We start from the raw sequence: 17515 nt of genomic DNA on the forward strand, positions 1-17515 counted from the left end.
AGTATGATATCTATATATATGATGATATAATATGATGACATAATGGTGTGATGACGGCGCCAAGCCCTATGATGGGCCGAATAGGATACATGTATATGACAGATTCACCGAGTTCATAATGAGATGAATATGATATATGATATAATCATGCATGATTTTATTTCATAAGACATAGGTACAGTTATTTCTTGATTATTATACTTGTCTCCTAAATCTCTACTTCAGATGTCACCTCCTTTATGGTATTTTATGCTTCATATTCTCAATAAATATGTTGTACTGACCTCCTCTCTTTGGGGGGCTGTGTTTTATGCCTGTAGGTACAGATACTCATTTCGGAGATCCACCAGCTTAGGATTTCCACTCAGCTATTTTGTAGTGCTCCATTGTCCCGAAGCCTAGATTTTTGGTATTGACCTTTTTGATGTATATATTTGTTTATCCATGGGTACGGTGGGACCCTGTCCCATTATATGTTACTGTTAATAATCTTAGAGGTCTGTAGACATATATATAGGTTATATATAGATATTGTCTAGCTATGTTAATGAATTATGTTTTGGGATATTCCCATTCGTGGTGGCAGCCTTGTCGGCTGGCATATGTATATATATTTTGGGAATATGGTGTGTAGTGGAAGCCTTTTCCGTTTGCGTATATGTATATAATGGGGCATTCCTACATGTAATGACAGCCTTGTTGGCTTACGTACTATGTTATTTTTGATGTAGTAACTTCTCAAGAGACATGTTGCGTTATTATATAAATATGGGAATGTTTTGAGATGACATTCTATTTTCTTAAGTCCTATATCATATTTAGTTGCTTAGTGAATATAGATAACAGGTATGTATAGGAATGTCCAGTTAGGGAACTAGTCACGGCCCACGGGGTTGGGTCGTGACAACACCATTATCTTCTTCGAATATTAGGAGTTTCTTGGGCCTAACCGAATACTATAGGAGATTTGTGGAAGGGTTTTCATCGATCTCATCACCTTTGACAAAGTTGAATCAAAAGAAGGAAAAGTTTTAATGGTCAAAAGCATGTTAAAAGAGTTTCTAAGAATTGAAGAATCGTCTCACTACCGCTTCTATCTTGACCTTACCGAAATGGTCCGATGGTTTCGTTGTGTATTGTGATGACTCAAGGATTTGTCTTCATTGTGTATTGATTCAAAATGGTAAGGTAATAGCCTATTCTTCTAGGCAACTTAAGGTGCATAAATGAAACTATCCAACTCATGATCTTGAACTAGCGGCGGTTGTGTTTGCCTTGAAGATTTAGAGGCACTATCTTTATGGTATCGATATGGATGTGTTCACCGATCATAAGAGTTTAAATATGTGTTTAAGTAAAAAGATTTGAACTTAGGTGAATGTGTTGTATCATCCAGTCAAAGTTAATGTGTTTACCAATGTACTAAGTAGATTATCCATGAGTAGTGTGGCACATGCTGAAGAATATAAGAGAGAATTGCTTAAAGATGTTCATAGTTTGGCACATTTAGGTGTGCATTTTGTTGATTCCAATGATGGAGGTGTTCTTATTCATAATAGTTTGTAATCGTCTCTTGTAGCGTATGTCAAGGCCAAGCAAGACCAAGATCCAATGTTGGTTAAGTTAAAGAAGTCAGTGGATGAAAAAGCTATTGAGGCTTTCTCCCAAGGGGGAGATGGTGTGCTACATTACCAGGGCCATTTGTGTGTACCTAATGTTGATGGGTTGAGAGAGTTGATATTAAATGAGTCCTATAGTTCTCAATACTCAATTCATCTGGGTTCCACCAAGATGTATCGTGATTTGAGAGAAGTGTATTGGTGGAATGGCATGAAGAAGGACATAGCGGAGCTTATAGCTATGTGTCCAAATTGCCAACAAGTTATTGAGCATTAATGACCAGGAGGTCTAGCCCAAGATATTGAAATTCCTACTTGGAAATGAGAAGATGTAAATATAGATTTTGTAATGGTTTTGCCTCGTATTTAGAAGCAACATGATTCCATTTGGGTTGTTGTAGATCGAATGAGCAAGTTGGCTCATTTTCTAAAGACTAAGACTTCATATGGTGCCGAAGCTTATGCTGCGTTGTATGTAAGTGAGCTGGTAAGACTTCATGGTATGCTCTTGTCTATCATATCGATATGAGGTACACAATTTACTTCACACTTTTGGAGGTTGTTTCAAAAGGGTCTTGGTACAAAGGTTAAGTTAAGTACGACTTTTCACCCTCAAACTAATAGTCAAGATGAAAGAAAGATCCAACCTTTAGAGGATATTCTAAGGGCGTATGTTATTGATTTTAAAGGAAGTTGGGATGAACATTTGTTATTGATTGAGTTTTCCTATAATAATAGTTATTATTCTAGAATCCAAATGGCTCCTTTCAAAGCATTGTATGGAAGGAGATGTAGATGCCTGATGGGATGATTTGAAGTTAGTAAAATAGACTTGATTGGTCCAGATTTGGTTATCAATGATATGGAAAAGGTAAGACTCATAAGGGAGAGGTCGAAAATGGCTCAAAGTCGTCAAAAGTCCTATTTTGATGTTAGGAAAAGAGTGCTTGAATTTGTAGAGAATTATTGGGTCTATTTGAAGGTTTCACCTATGAAGGGTGTAATGCATTTTGGCAAAAAAGGGAAATTGAGTCCTAGATATGTTGGACCTTACAAGGTTTTGAGACGTGTTGGCAAAGTGGCTTATGAGTTAGATTTTCCATTCAAGTTAGCTATGGTTCACCCGGTGTTTCATGTGTCTATGTCGAGGAAGTTTGTGGATGACCCAAACTTCAATGTGCCATTGAAATATTTAAGTGTTGAAGAAAATTTGACTTATGAAGAAGTTCCAATGGAAATCTTAGACTAGAAAGTTAAGAAGCTGAGGAACAAAGAAGTTGTGTTCGTCAAAGTTTTATGGAGGAATCAACATGTAGAAAGTGCTACTTGGGAGGCGGAGGTGGATATGATAAAATGATACTTGTATCTCTTTCCCTCTACTCAAGCCTAAAGTAGTAAGTGTTTTTATTCAAGCTAGTTGAACTCTTACGTATTTAGTTCCTTCTATGTCATTCATATGTATACATGTTCATGAAAAAGATGATTCATAAAATTTATGATTTTATGTTAAGTTTTCATGATCCATACATTATAAGATCTCATCATTTTCATGTTGGTTGTTAGTTCTCTTTCCGTCTCCTCCTTATGATAAGTTAAATCTCATTCGAGGATGAATATTTTCAAGGGGGATATATTATAAGACCATGTAAGTCGAAAGGTTGGAACCAAGGAGAAGAATTCTCAAATCTTGAATTGGACCCAAGTTTATGATTGTCTATACGAGTTGTAGAATTTTACATGATCCATAGAAATGAGTCGTGGAGGGAGTCATTATGGTTATTTGGGACCAACCTTAAAGGGAGGTCCTATGACTCACAATTATGGTCCGTTCTCTAGCAGACGACCCATAGAAAGTTTTTGTAGGACTACTTTTGAGGCCTCATTCAAGGAATTCCTCAGGGTCAAGTATACGACTTGCAGGACGGATCGTAGAAGCTATGACAAGTTGTAAGAACCATCCGTGACAAAACTTCAAAGACTTGCATTTTTGCAGGATTCAGGACCTGCAGGACGGACAAAGTTGATGAGCCTTGATAAAGATTACGGGTCGTAGAAATTGCCCATTTGCAAACTTCAGAGACTCAATTTTTGGGACTTTTTCTCAGACCTGCAGGATGAGTCCTCTAAACGACTCATCAACATTTTGACAACCCGTAGGAACTCATTCGTAGTTTTGAAATTCGAGATTAAATGAAGGGAAATTGTGTATTTTCCAAAACCTAGACACTTTTATGGCCAAGCTCAGTCTATAAATATTCAATTCTTCAAATTCCCCTCCTATTCAATTCATTCTCCTAAAATTTTCTAAGGCAACAACAAAATCTCTCAAGGTTTTTTCTTCAAGCAAAAAGTTAGGGTTTCCAAATTTCTATGAGGTTTCTTCTTCAATTCCTAGGGAATTCAAGCAAGGTATGTAGAGATTGATTCATGGGCTCTTTCCACCCATGAAGTCCTAATGATTCCTTAAGTTTTCCTTCAATTTTCAATTCATTGTGAACCTTAGTTTTGATGAATTGCATTGGACTGGTCTGATTTCATTTTTTAATGTTATCAATGATCTTTATATGCATGTTCTCATATGAATTGCATGATTTCCAGTTGATTTATAAGTGCTCATGCATAAAGCTATATTTTCAAGCAATGATTATGAATTTAAGATGAGTTTATGAGTTGATCATTAGTTAAATTATTTTCAATGAAAGTTTTATATAAGTTAAAGCTGAGATTTGTGATTCTAAATTAAAGTTATGATGATGATCAGAGTTAAGATCAAAAGATGTTTTAAAGATGGTGATAAGGACAATTCTCACCGAAGTTATAATTTTTTATGAATCAGTAAATAGATGAGCTATTCCTAATATGTTCTAAAGATAGATTGATAGGCAATTACTATCTTTTCCTACTATGTTATGATTATGTTTTAATGAGTTTCCATTGGGATATTGACTAAGCACCGAGAGGACTTCTAAGTGGGTTTTGGTCGAATAACACAGTTGGTTATCTAAGGGAATCCTAGTAGCAAACTAAAGTCCCAAATTACATTTCCCACGTAGGTTGCCCTTATGGCCTAGCTAGTGGATCCATATAGCACAGTTGAGTTTTTTTTTTTATCGAAATTTTCATATTATATGTATAAAAGTAAGCTTACAAGTACAAGGAGGGGGATGTGAAAGGCCTTACCTCCGAAAATAAAATAGAAGATATCTAATGAGACGACTCCTCTCGACTAGGAAGATCAAGTATAGGAAACTAGTTCTATTCAACTAAGGTACAGAACCTAGCTAAATTGAAGAAAATCAAGTATACCCAATTTCCTTTGCATGGGTCGAGATCGGTCATATCTTCTGTGATGCTCGACTAACGTTTTCGAGAATCCATTCGGGCTTTAAATTCTTGGGTCCATATAATAGCTAACATACAAATTGTTGAAAGTTGTTAAAATTTGGATTTTGCCAAAGAAGAAGAAATAAAGGGGTTCCATAACAATCGGCTATCTTTTTCAAGGTCGCTTGACTAACGTCTCCAATTCTCCGTTTGGGCTGAAATTTCTTGGGCTCTACAATTGTTGGAGTTGCTGTATTCTTGCAAAATTTGGAGCATTTTTGATGATGTATACTGTTTCTCCTCTTGAGAGTTACTGTTCTGCCTGCAACATTGGCTGTTTTTTTCAATGTCGCTCGACTAACGTCTTCGGTTATCCATTCGAGCTGAAATTTCTTGGGCTCAAACATCTTTGGGGATGCTATTATTCTGCAAAATTTGGAGGATTTTGGATGTTACATGATGCATGTTGTTGAGGGCTGATGGTTGTTGCTGAGGTGATATGTTGTTTTTGGCATCTTTTTCTTCTTAGTTTGGACAACTTGTTGCAAGGAACAGCTCCTCTTGTTTTTGATCTAGGGATCTTGCTGAATCTGTAGAGCTGCATGTCTGCAAGTTGTTCAAATTATCACAGCAGGAGTGTGTTGTGAATCTGTAATGATAAATAAATAAACACAGATGGCTCAAGAGGTGCAATTTCAGGTTGGTAGGAGTTGTTGAGAGGTGTTCCTGATGAATGCTTTTGGATTGTTGTAACTGCTGTAATCTTGGAAGAGGATGGAATGTTATTCCTGCTGTAGTTTGTAACCTGCATAAAAGCAAAAACAAAAAGCAAAGTCTGGAAACAATTCTGTAACCCCAAAACAAAGAAGCACTTCCCTTGTGGCTCCTCTTGTTGTTACTGATGTAGAAAAATTCTAGGATATGTAGTGTGGTGTATCTGCACAGACCAGCAAACAAAAACAGAAACAAGAACTTAAAAGTGTCCCATGTGTGGTGCAAGGAAACCAGCCTGGGCTTCCAATCAAGATTCCTATACCTGTTAAGCCAAGAAAGAAGAGAAGACAAAATATAAACTACTCTACTCCTTACCTCTAAAGTTAGACTGGTTATTCTATGAAAATAATAAGGATAGTAATAAGAAAGGGAGATTTTCCCTTGTACAAGAGTTCTAACTGTGAGATCTTCAAGGTATTTATAGCTATGCATAGACAAAACCATGTTGAAGTTTGAGTTAGAACCAAAATGGAATGAGTTAGGGAGGTTTCTTGATTCTCCTGAGTTTCTTTCTTCTGAAAGAAGGCATTTCCAGCTTGTCCATCTCAAGGTATGCCTTAGATTGTTTGGGGAGATCATGCACAGTGAAATAGAGTTCAAAAGATTTGCATTTGTGGCTGTGTTTGGATAAGACATCAGTTGTGTAGTTTACTTTTCTAAGGATGTGTTTACAGCTGAAAGTTTGGAATTGGTTGATGATGTTGTTTAAACTGTCCAGCAGCTCCTTGATTGACCAAGGGGGTTTTGCTTCTTATTGTAACCACCTGATTAGGAGTTGAGAATCTATCTCTAACTCTACCTGTAAATAACCAAGCTGAATACACCAAGATAGACCAAAGATAGCAGCCCTAATTTCTGCATGGTTGTTAGTTCCTTCCCCCAATGGAACTGCATAGGCAAAGATAAGGTCACTACGAGTATTCCTAAGTATTCCTCCTCCACCAATGTTGCCTGGGTTGTTAAGGGCACTACCATCTGTATTTAGATTTACCATGTGATCACCTGGTTTAATCCAGCATACAGGGGTAATTTTAGTGTCATGGTAGCATTGTTCCACTGAAATGACTAGGTCCTTCCATTTATTTGGCCACTCAATATAAGGAAAAGCTGTGATGAGCAGGTTAGAGATGTCTTTATAGACAGAAAATTTGACTCTTGAAAGGTTAGATTTCTTCCCTCCATATTTGGAAGCACATCTATTCTTCCATAAGTTCCAACAAATGAAGACAGGAACTGCTTGTAACAGGAGCTTATGGGCTTCATTCTTGTATTTAGATGTCCAACATCTCATAAGCATATTTCTAAGAGGTGTGTAATCCTTTTTTATGCCCAAAGAATCAGCAAACACCCTCCAAGTATTCTTGGCAAAGGTTCTTGCAACAAAGGTGTGATCAATGGTGTCTTGGCCAGGTCTATCACAACAATGGCACTGAGAGGGGGCTTTGCCAAAGATGGTTATTTTCTCATTGGTAGGTAATTTCCTTCTAAGATCTCTCCAAACAAGAAAGGAGCATTTGAAAGGTATTAATTGGTGCCAAGTACATGCATTCGGCATAGTATTTGTCCTCTTGTCTCTAATGAGCTCCCAGGCAAAAGAACAACTGAACTCTCTATTGGTATTAGGAGTCCAGCAAGGATGGTCCTGTTTGAGAGGATGGTAGCTGAATTGAGTTGCTAAAATGTTAGGAACAAACTGAGGAGGGGCTTTTTGGATAATGAGATCAACATTCCATTGGCCATTAGTTAGAAAAGCTGAAACTTGGGTGTGGTTAAACCTACAGCTGTTAGCAGAAAAGTGAGCTAAAGGGCCAACACCTAGCCAGTTGTCCCACCAAAAAAGGCAAGAGCCAGACTTAATTTGCCACTGAATGTGAGGCTCAATGTTGTGTTTGTTGTTCATGAGGTGCTTCCAAATTAAGGACTAACCAGTGTCCCATTTTTTTGTAATAATATTGGCCCTCTAACAGTATTTGGATTTAAGGAATTCTCCCCACAAGGTGTTCTTGGTTCTAATGGTCCACCACTGCTTGTATTGAAAAGATTTAACCATATCAGTGATTTGTCTAAACCCTATGCCCCCTTCATCATAAGAATAGCTAAGGTTCTTCCATGAGGACCAGTGGTACTTCCTCTTGTCATTTTTCCATCCCCAGAAGAAGTTAGCAGTGATGCTCTAAATCTGCTTGATGATGGTTGAGGGAGGGATGCTGGCTGAAAGCAAATGTATTGGCATGGCTTGAATAACATGCTTCACAAGAATAGCTCTACCCCCATAGCTCAGGATTTTAGCATGCCAACCAGTGATCATGCTTACAACTTTTGCAATAAGATCAGAGTAGTAAATAACTCTTTGCCTACCAATATAAATAGTACATCCCAAGTATGTTATAGGACTACTCTTTTGGTTGAAACCAGTGATTTTCTTGATTCTCAGTACAGTAGACTTGAAAGCATTGGAGGGAACCATGAAATGACTTTTTTGCTTGTTGATCAATTGTCCAGAAACTCTTTCATAGGTAGCTAATGTTTCCATAATAAGAGCTAAGGTGTGCCTTCTTCCAGAAGAAAAGATGATGATATCATCTGCAAAACTCAGATGATTGATCTGAGGTCCCTTTTTTGCCATAAAGAAACCATGTAATTAGGGATGCTGATGAAGATTATTCAGAAGTCTGGATAGCACTTCAGCACCTAGGACAAATAAAGCAGGGGAGAGAGGATCACCTTGTTTGAGACCCCTTGTGGAGTGAAAGAAACCATGTCTTGAACCATTGACTATAACAGAGTACCAGTTATCAGCCATGATTCTCCAAACCATGTCAATGAAAGTTTCTTTAAACCCCATTCTTCTCATCACAAGATAAGTGTAAGTCCAAGATACCCTATCATAAACCTTGGTCATGTCAAGTTTTATCACAACATTGCCTCCAACATTTGGTTTTTTGATCTGGAGGATTATTTCCTGTGCAAGCATGACATTTTCAGAGATGTTTCTATTCTTGACAAAGCCAGATTGGTTCAAGGAAATGAGGTTGGGGAGAATAGGAGCAAGTCTTAAGTAAAGGAGTTTGGAAATGATTTTGTTAGTGAAGTTACTAAGGCTTATGGGTCTGAACTCAGATATTTTTGAAGGATGGTTTACTTTTGGGAGTAGAACCAAACAAGTATGGATGAAATATTTAGGCATAGTTTGTCCACAAAAGAAGGATGTGATCACTCTAAGGAGGTCTTCTTTGATGATGTCCCAGCACACCTGAAAGAAAGTTCCATTCATCCCATCAGGGCCAGCAGCAGAGTGAGGATTCATAGTAAAAACAATAGTTTTCATTTCTTCCATAGTAGGCATGGCTTGTAAATCTTCATTGTCTTTGTCAGTCACCATTGAAGGGATGCAATGGAGTGTCTGCTGTTGGATGTGCTCCTCCTTTCCAATAAATATTTGTTGGAAATATTCACAAGCAGTATCAGCTATCTCTTTATCACCTTGCACCCAAGAGCCTTCTTCATTTTGGATCCTATGGATGTAAAGCTTTCTTCTCCTACCTCTGATGAGAGCATAAAAGTAGCTAGAGTTCCTATCACCTTCTTTGAACCAGTGAAGTTGAGACTTTTTTCTGAGAATAGAATCCTCCATCTTCATGTATCTAATGTACTCAACATTGATAGCATGCAGTTGAGACCTATTTTCATTGGAGTTTATACTGATCAGATTCTCTTCAGCTTGTCTAGCCTTCTCCTCATATTCTTTGACTTTAGCATAGATGTCTCCAAACAGATTTCTTGACCAGCAGCTAAGAGTAGCAGTAAGTCTCTTTATTTTCTGATGAAAACTCCACATTAGATTTCCTTCAGAAGGTCTACTCCAGTAATTCTTGATAGTATCCATGAAAGAAGGTTGCTCAGGCCATCAGTTCAGGAATTTGAAATACTTGATGGGGTTGTGTTATTGGTCAATCATTTCCAAGAGCAAGGGGCAGTGATCAGAACCCACAAAAGGAAGATGAGTGATGCTGGTATGGGGCATGGTCTCTAGCCAGTTACCATTAACCATCCCTCTATCAAGTCTCTTCCAAATTCTAAAGTTGATACCCCTCAGGTTGGACCAGGTGTATTTCTGACCTGAGAAACTAAGGTCTTGAAGACCTGAGGCCTCAATAATGCTAATGAACTCAAAACTTTTTCTCATATTATAGGGGACACCCCCTAGTTTTTCTTCAGGGTCTACAATAACATTAAAGTCTCCTATAGTGCACCATGGATTGGATGTAGTAGACTGTTGTAGAAGGCTATCCCATAAAGGTCTTCTGAGATGATCTTTACATTTAGCATAGACAAAGGTAGTGATGAATTGATTTGGGGTCATGACATGATTGAGCTCACAAGTGATTAGTTGCTCATCATTCTCCAAAATCTTGCAATTCACATCTTTGGTCTAGAAAATCCAAATCTTACCATTGGGATTGTGGATGGCATAGTCCATATTAAGCTGGTTTCTGAAGTATTATAACTGAGATTTATCAGAAAAAGGTTCCATTAGAGCTATAAGAGAAATTTGATGGATATTTTTGAGAAGTTTTATTCTATCCATGGCTCCTTGGGTATTAATACCCCTTACATTCTAGCTAAGGGTACTAATCATTGAGGAATTCTTGAAGTATGGGACCTGGTACTTGGTCTGCCTGTGGGGGCAGTTTTTGTAGAAATTTTTGCCTTGTTTCTAAATCTGGTCCTATGTATCCCTCTAGGAGATAGACCCTGTGAACTAGCCACCTATTGGATGTCTTCCTCATATATATTCTCAGAAGAGGGGTTGATGGTTTTGATTAAATGCTCACTTATAATATCATCTTCCTCCTGATCATGCAAGGGCTGATAATTATTATCTTCTTCATTTTCTGAATCACATACAGCATACTCATCAGTAGGTTCCTGTATGTTGGTATTGAGGGTGAAGTGATGTGTAGCTACCTCTGGAGTTTGAAAAGGAGTGATATCTATACCCACCTAATCATCATCAAGTACAAATTGTTGACATCCCTGTTCACTTTGCTGCATTGCAACACTGTCAGTTAAAGCAGTTTGGCATTTCTCAGAAAGGTTTGTTTTATTTTTGATGTCCTCTCTCCTTTTCTTGCTTAACTTGTTCTTTTTAGCATTAGAGTCTTTGCCACTACTGCTTGCAATGGATCCCAAATCCTTGGCCATAGAGCCTAAGATGTTTTGCATGGTAGAGTCATCACTAGAGGGATCTCTTCTGATGGATTTAGAATTTGGTATGTCATTTTGAGCCTTGTGTGCAGGGGTAGCAGGGGCTGTAAGGTCACTCCTAAGGTCAGTGATATTCTCATGCAGAACATGAGACAAAATCCCCCCCCCCCTTTGGGTTCCCCATCCTGCAGATTAGTGGGGTTCTCCATTACTCCTCCAACCATTCCTCCATCAACTACACAGCCAATAGTAGCAGAGATATAATGTGGGGGTGTAATGGGTATAGGGAGTAATAAGTCAATACCTGCATTCCTTGTTACATTGCTCCCTTGAGTAATACCTTATTGTTGAATTATGGTGTTTTCCTGCATTTTTCTGAATTCTTCAAAGTGGAATTCCTTTGGTTACTTGGTTCTCCTGCATCTTGGTTATTGGTTTTATCTTGGGTAACAAGATCAACATAATTATTGGAAGTATAAATAGGAGTAGAGGGCTTACCTAGACCTGTGATGTTTTGCTGAGGTTTATCAACTCCCCTGTTCTGTTGTGGTTGAATAGAGCTGATCACATTTGTTTGTTGGGGCTTGTTTTGTCCCTTAGACTGTTTCTTCCTCTGAACTTGACACAACAGTTCTTTTGCATTATCAAGTGTTTGTTGTGGCTGAGCAGGAGCATCCTTTACAGATGTATTGATATGTTTGTCATCATGATCCTTGGTTATCATGCCCTCCTTGTTTTTGTTCATTTTTGTTGTTTCCTCTTTTTTTCTTTTTTTTTGTTCTTCATCCCTTCTTTGAATATTACAAGCATGTATAAAGTGACCCTGATGTTTGCAATACATGCAATTATCAGGTACATTTTCGTATAAAATAGCTTGCCACCTCCCTAGAGTTTTATCAGTTTTGTCATATCCCAGCCAAACATGGGGAGGTCTTTTATTGGTGAGGTTCACTTGAAGTCTCACCTTGGCTATGCTTCCCCTTGTTTTTTATATAGAAGTAGTGTCTAGATAAAGTACCTTCCCTATAGAGTCTAGCAGGGCAGTGGTGAACTCCATATTATAACAATGCCAAGGTAGTTCTGGTAAGGCTACCCAGATTGGCACTATTAGGGTTTGTTCATCAGGTTTAAAAGTAGGTGTCCATGTCTGAATCCTCATGAGTTGGTCCTCTATTTTCATTCTCTATTTGGTCCAGACAATATTGTAATCCAACTCATTGTCCAAGTCAATGTAGACATGTCTAGCATTGAAATGCGCAATTTTTACACCTCCTTAGAGCGGAGTTTGAATAATAAAGCTCCTTCTTATCAACTCTATCTTTGGCATGGTGTAGGTAAATTTGCCAACCAAGGTGTATTTGCATCTTTGAGCTAGTTTGTGCATGAAGTCTTCTTTTCCAAAAAACACAGCAGGCAGGCCCTGTTTGGTTGTGTATTCAGGGGTGGCTAATTGAATAGGAGCCTCATTCTTTGCTTGATTATTTCTGAGTTTGGCAGCAAAGGTCTGAACTACAGTGTAAGGGGCAGGCTGAGGGACCTGGTCCTTTAAGTTGGGAAAAATATTTTTATGGGGGTTTTGGTTAGTGGAATTTGGTTGAGGTTGGGTATTGACTGATTTAGTTCCAACATGTCTAGGACCAACATTAGCATAGCTGTTGGGCACCTTAGGTTGACTAGTCTGAACCTGGATGTCAAAATTACTAGACACCTTAGAGAAGCTATTGTGGGTGGTGGTAGGCTGTTGAGTGTGTAGCTGGTTGCTAGTTTGAGGAATAGAATTATTAGGCATTTTGGTAGGAATTTCAAGGCTGCTTTTAGAATTGATTTTGGTATGATCAGTGCCCTGCAAGGAGTTACCTACAATATTACTAGGGATTACATTTGCATGAGGTTGCAAAAGAAATCCACTGGATTTCAAATTGGCAGTCTCAGAGTATATCAAGTTGGAAGGATTGGTCTTACCTTGAAGGTCTACAACATTAGCACTGTTACATTGCTATGAAGTTCCTGAGGCATGTTTATTATTTTTGGAAAAAGGATGCATCGACTTTGCATTATCAACTGTGTGCATATCATCCTTTAGTTGATTGAATTGATCATATTGTTGATATTGGTCTTGAACCAATGTGTGTTCTTCAGCTTGATTATCAGTGAAAATGTGCATATCACCTTGACGAGTGTCTCAACGAATTTTTGAATTTGAATTTGTTGTTGATGATTCAAGATACCTCGAAGTTGCGCATTGACCTTAGGGACATTTTGGATTTGATCTTGTGACAAATGGTTCGCCGGAGCTCCGGCGCCGGTACTCTGACAGTGACCCTGTTGATTTGGCAAATTTGAGCTAATTTGAGAGGATTTGATTCCTTCTCTAGTGTTTGTGAGTTGCTGAAACTTGTTTTCATTAGGATGTAGTCCAATAACTTGAACATTATCCAAATTCGTGACTTGAAAATTTTTTGCCAAAAACTCGACTGTGGCACCTCCAGTAGCACCAAATTTGAAATTCGAATTGCTGGGCATATATTCGAGAGAGTTCACCTTGTGGGGTGTATTTGTATCATTAAAACACCCCGTTTTGCATTGGTTTCCACCTAAAAATGTCGCCTGAGCTTTGGCAACCTCGTCGGTACCATCGTCTCCAACGATTTCACTATCCATTTAGGTTGAAATTTTGGTGGTAGGAGTGCCATGAGGTGGGGAACAAACCCCAGGGGGTCCGCCATCTCGAGTGTCGCCGGAGCCCCTTCGAATATGCAGGCGCAACTCTGGCGACTCTACGATGTTTCTCTCAGAAGTCGTCTGATCAGTGCTCTCAAATGGTGCGGTGGTTTGATCCAATTTTTGGACTGTATGTAGTCCAAACGATAAGGAATTATCTACCACAGCTTTTGATACTCGAATCAAACCATCTTTCTGAAAATTAAAGATCTTGTGTGCAATTCTCAGCTCCTCTTCAGAGACAGTGATTGCATCAGTATTTTGTTGACCGATCAATTGTTGTTGATTCAAACCAGCTTCACTTGAAATTTCAGTATTATTTTGCAGATTCAGAGTGTCATTAGCTGGATGAAGGGGTGATGTTTGATGATCTATATTCGGTGGCCAAGGGAGCTTCACCAGTGGCAGTGAAGCCATTCAGAACTGACCGGAGATGATGAACAGTATGAGAGAGAGAGAGGGGAGTTAAGCTAGATTGTGGACTTTTAAGTGAGTAAGTATGTGGTAAAAGGAATTAGCACAGTTGAGTTGAGTTGAGTTACTTTTGGAGTATGTCCTGGCATGGTAGCCTACCCAGTTTCGATGCAGGAGTCTTCGATGTCTCAATGTAGGAGTCATCGGATTCCATGTAATAGCTGCATGGTCTTAGTTGTCAGTTAATGGTCCTATCCACACAAGTTCAAGTTAAAGCTATGAGATGTGAAGTTATGAGTTGGAAGTTAAAGTTCTTATGATATGCATTGACCATGAGTTCCATATGTTTTTAGTTGCTTTTAAACTATACTCATGTTCATTATGATTGGTCATGCATCCTATGACATATTGATTATGTTCTTTACTTATTGATGGATATGTCACATACTTAGTACATTCAAATGTAGTAACACATATTTTGCCTATATTGTCTCATAATATAGGGATGGATGACACTCACGATCACCCCACTCGTGGCTAGAGATTTGCTTTAGATTTCAAGAGGTTGGTGAGTCCTCATTCTACCAAGGACAAGACTTTTATTCATGATTACTATTGTTTACACTTTATTCTGTTATTAGGGTGAGCTAGGAGCTTGTCCAAATCCCCCATCAAAGACTAGACTAGAGGCATGTTTAGACGATACTCATTGGTGTAGTCCAGATTCGACATTTATAGAGTTGATTTTTCCTTAGTCCCATTCCCCACTTAATGATTACTTCTACTTATATTCATATTGTTCTTTACCTTATCTATGTGATGTATGCTAATATGGCTTATGGTTGGGGTCCCTTACATCCCGATCATGTTAATACTAGGTCCTAGGTCAGGTCATAATAATAGGTATACCTCGGGTATATGCACTCATAAAATTCAGTTAGAGGAGGATTGCATCCCTAGCATTGAGCATTAGCAGAGACTGAAACCACCTATGCATGAGGTGGTGAAGAAAGACATTATTAAGTAGTTCGATGCAAGCGTGGTATATCCAATCTCAGATAGTAGTTGGGTTAGCCTTGTGCAGAGTGTCCCCAAAACTAGAGGTATGATAGTTGTTGCTAATGACATGAATGAGTTGGTCCCCTTAAGGCTAGTCACAGGTTGGCAATTCTACATGGACTACCAAAAGCTCAACAAGTGGAACTTGAAATACCATTTCCTAATGCCTTTCATGGACCAGATGTTAGACAAGATGTCAAGTTGAGGTTGGTATTTCTTCCTGGACGGGTACTCTGGCTACATTCAAATTTTTATAGCACTGGAGGATCAACAAAAAACCACTTTATATGTCCCTATGGTACCTTTGTATTCAAGCGCATGCCATTCGGGATATGTAATGAGCCTTCCACATTCCTTAGGTGTACGATGTCTATGTTCTCAGATATAGTGGAAGATACTCTGGAGGTATTCAAGGATAACTATTCTATGGTAGGTGATACTTTCAATGACTGTTTGTTCAATCTTAGCAAGTCATTACAGATATGTGAGGAGGCTAACCTAGTTCTAAATCGGGAGAAGTTCCAATTCATGGTCAAAAAAGGTATAGTACTAGGCTACAAGATTTTTGAGAAAGGCCTGGAGGTGGACATGGATAAAATTAAGGCTATTGAGAAGCTTCGCTCTCCTATCTTTGTGAAAAGTATTAAATTTTCTTGGGGCATGCAGGTATCCACAGGCATTTTATCAAGGACTTCTCTAAAATTGCACATCCCATGTCCAAGTTGTTGTACAAGGAGGGGAAATTTTATTTTGATGAGGCATGCATGAAGGTGTTCGAGTATATGAACGAGAAACTGATTTTAGCTTAGTGATCATTGCTCCTGACTATTCTAAACTATTCCAGATAATTTGTGATGCTAGTGGTGTTGCTTTGGAGGTTTTGCTAGGGAAAAAACACGACAAGATCTTTCATCCCATATATTATGAAAGCAAGGAACTGAATGTAATCATTAATAACTATATTGTCACTAAGCAAGAGCTACTAGCAATTGTTTATGCCTTTAAGAAATTCATAGCATACATTTTGGGTATAAAAGTTATTTTGTACACTAACCATACATCTCTAAGGTACTTAATGGCAAAAAAAAGATGCAAAGCAAAGGTTGATCAAATGGGTCCTTTTGCTACAAGAGTTTTACTTCGAAGTAAAGGATAGAAAGAGTTGTAAAAATCAGGTAGCTGACCATTTGTCGAGGTTAGAAGCTGAGAAAAGTGATAGGGACGATCTTGATATTGATGACTTATTCCCATATGAGCAGGTATTAGCCACTACTCTTGACTTTTTTCCTTGGTGTGGTAACTTTGCCAATGATTTAGTTAGTGATATGATGTCTGAAGATCTGACATTTTTGCAGAGGAATAAGTTCTTACATGATGTGAACAAATATTTCCGGGATAAGCCTTACTTGTTTAGAATGTTTGTTGATAATATGATCAAGAGATATGTGCCAAAAGCTAAGATACTAAGTATACTTGTGGCTTTTCACTCACCTCTAGTGGGTGGACATCATAGTAGAGCTTGAACAGCTAAGAAGGTTCTTCAATATGGTTAATAATGGCCCACCATCTATAGAGACGCATATGATATGGTGAAGAGTTGTGAAAAATGCCAGAGGCAAGTTGCAGTATAAAAGCGCCAAGAGTTGTCTATGACTCTAATATTGGAGGTTGAACTATTTGATGTTTGGAGCATCAACTTCATGGGGGCATTAATAAGTTCATATGATATGATGTACATTCAGATTGCAGTTGAATACCTCTCCAAATGGGTTGAAGCAGTCGCCTTGGCTAACAATGAGGGTAAAAGCACATCTAGTTTTCTGAAAAAGAACATATTTTCCAGATTTGACACTCCTAGAGCAATCATCAGTGATGGGAGGAGGGTCCTATTTTTGCAACAAGATCTTTTGGACTTTATTAGCTAAATACGGTGTGAATCAGAACAAAGTGTCTACCCCATATCATCCTCAATATGAAAGGTAGGTTGAAGTATCTAATCAACAAATTAAGGAGATATTGGAAAAGTCCATGAATGCAAACAAAATGGATTAGTCAAGGAAGCTTGATGATGCACTATGAGCATACCGAAAAACTTTCAAAACACCCATTGGTATGTCACCATATCAGTTAGTGATTGGAAAGGCATGTCATTTTCTTGTAGAGTTAGAGCACAAGGTATTATAGGCACTTAAGAAGTTAAATCTGAGTTGGATTGAAGCCGCCAATATGAGGTTAGAGAACATCAATGATATGGATGAGTTTCGCCTGAGGGAACATGAGAGAGTAGTTCTTTACAATGAACGAATGAAGTTATATCATGATCGGCATATTAAGAAGCGATATTTTTTCCTTGGTGACTTGATGTTGTTGTTCAACTCTAGACTTAGATTGTTTCC

Source organism: Solanum dulcamara, chromosome 12, assembly GCF_947179165.1.
Source record: "Solanum dulcamara chromosome 12, daSolDulc1.2, whole genome shotgun sequence".
NCBI classification, from domain to species: Eukaryota; Viridiplantae; Streptophyta; class Magnoliopsida; order Solanales; family Solanaceae; genus Solanum; species Solanum dulcamara.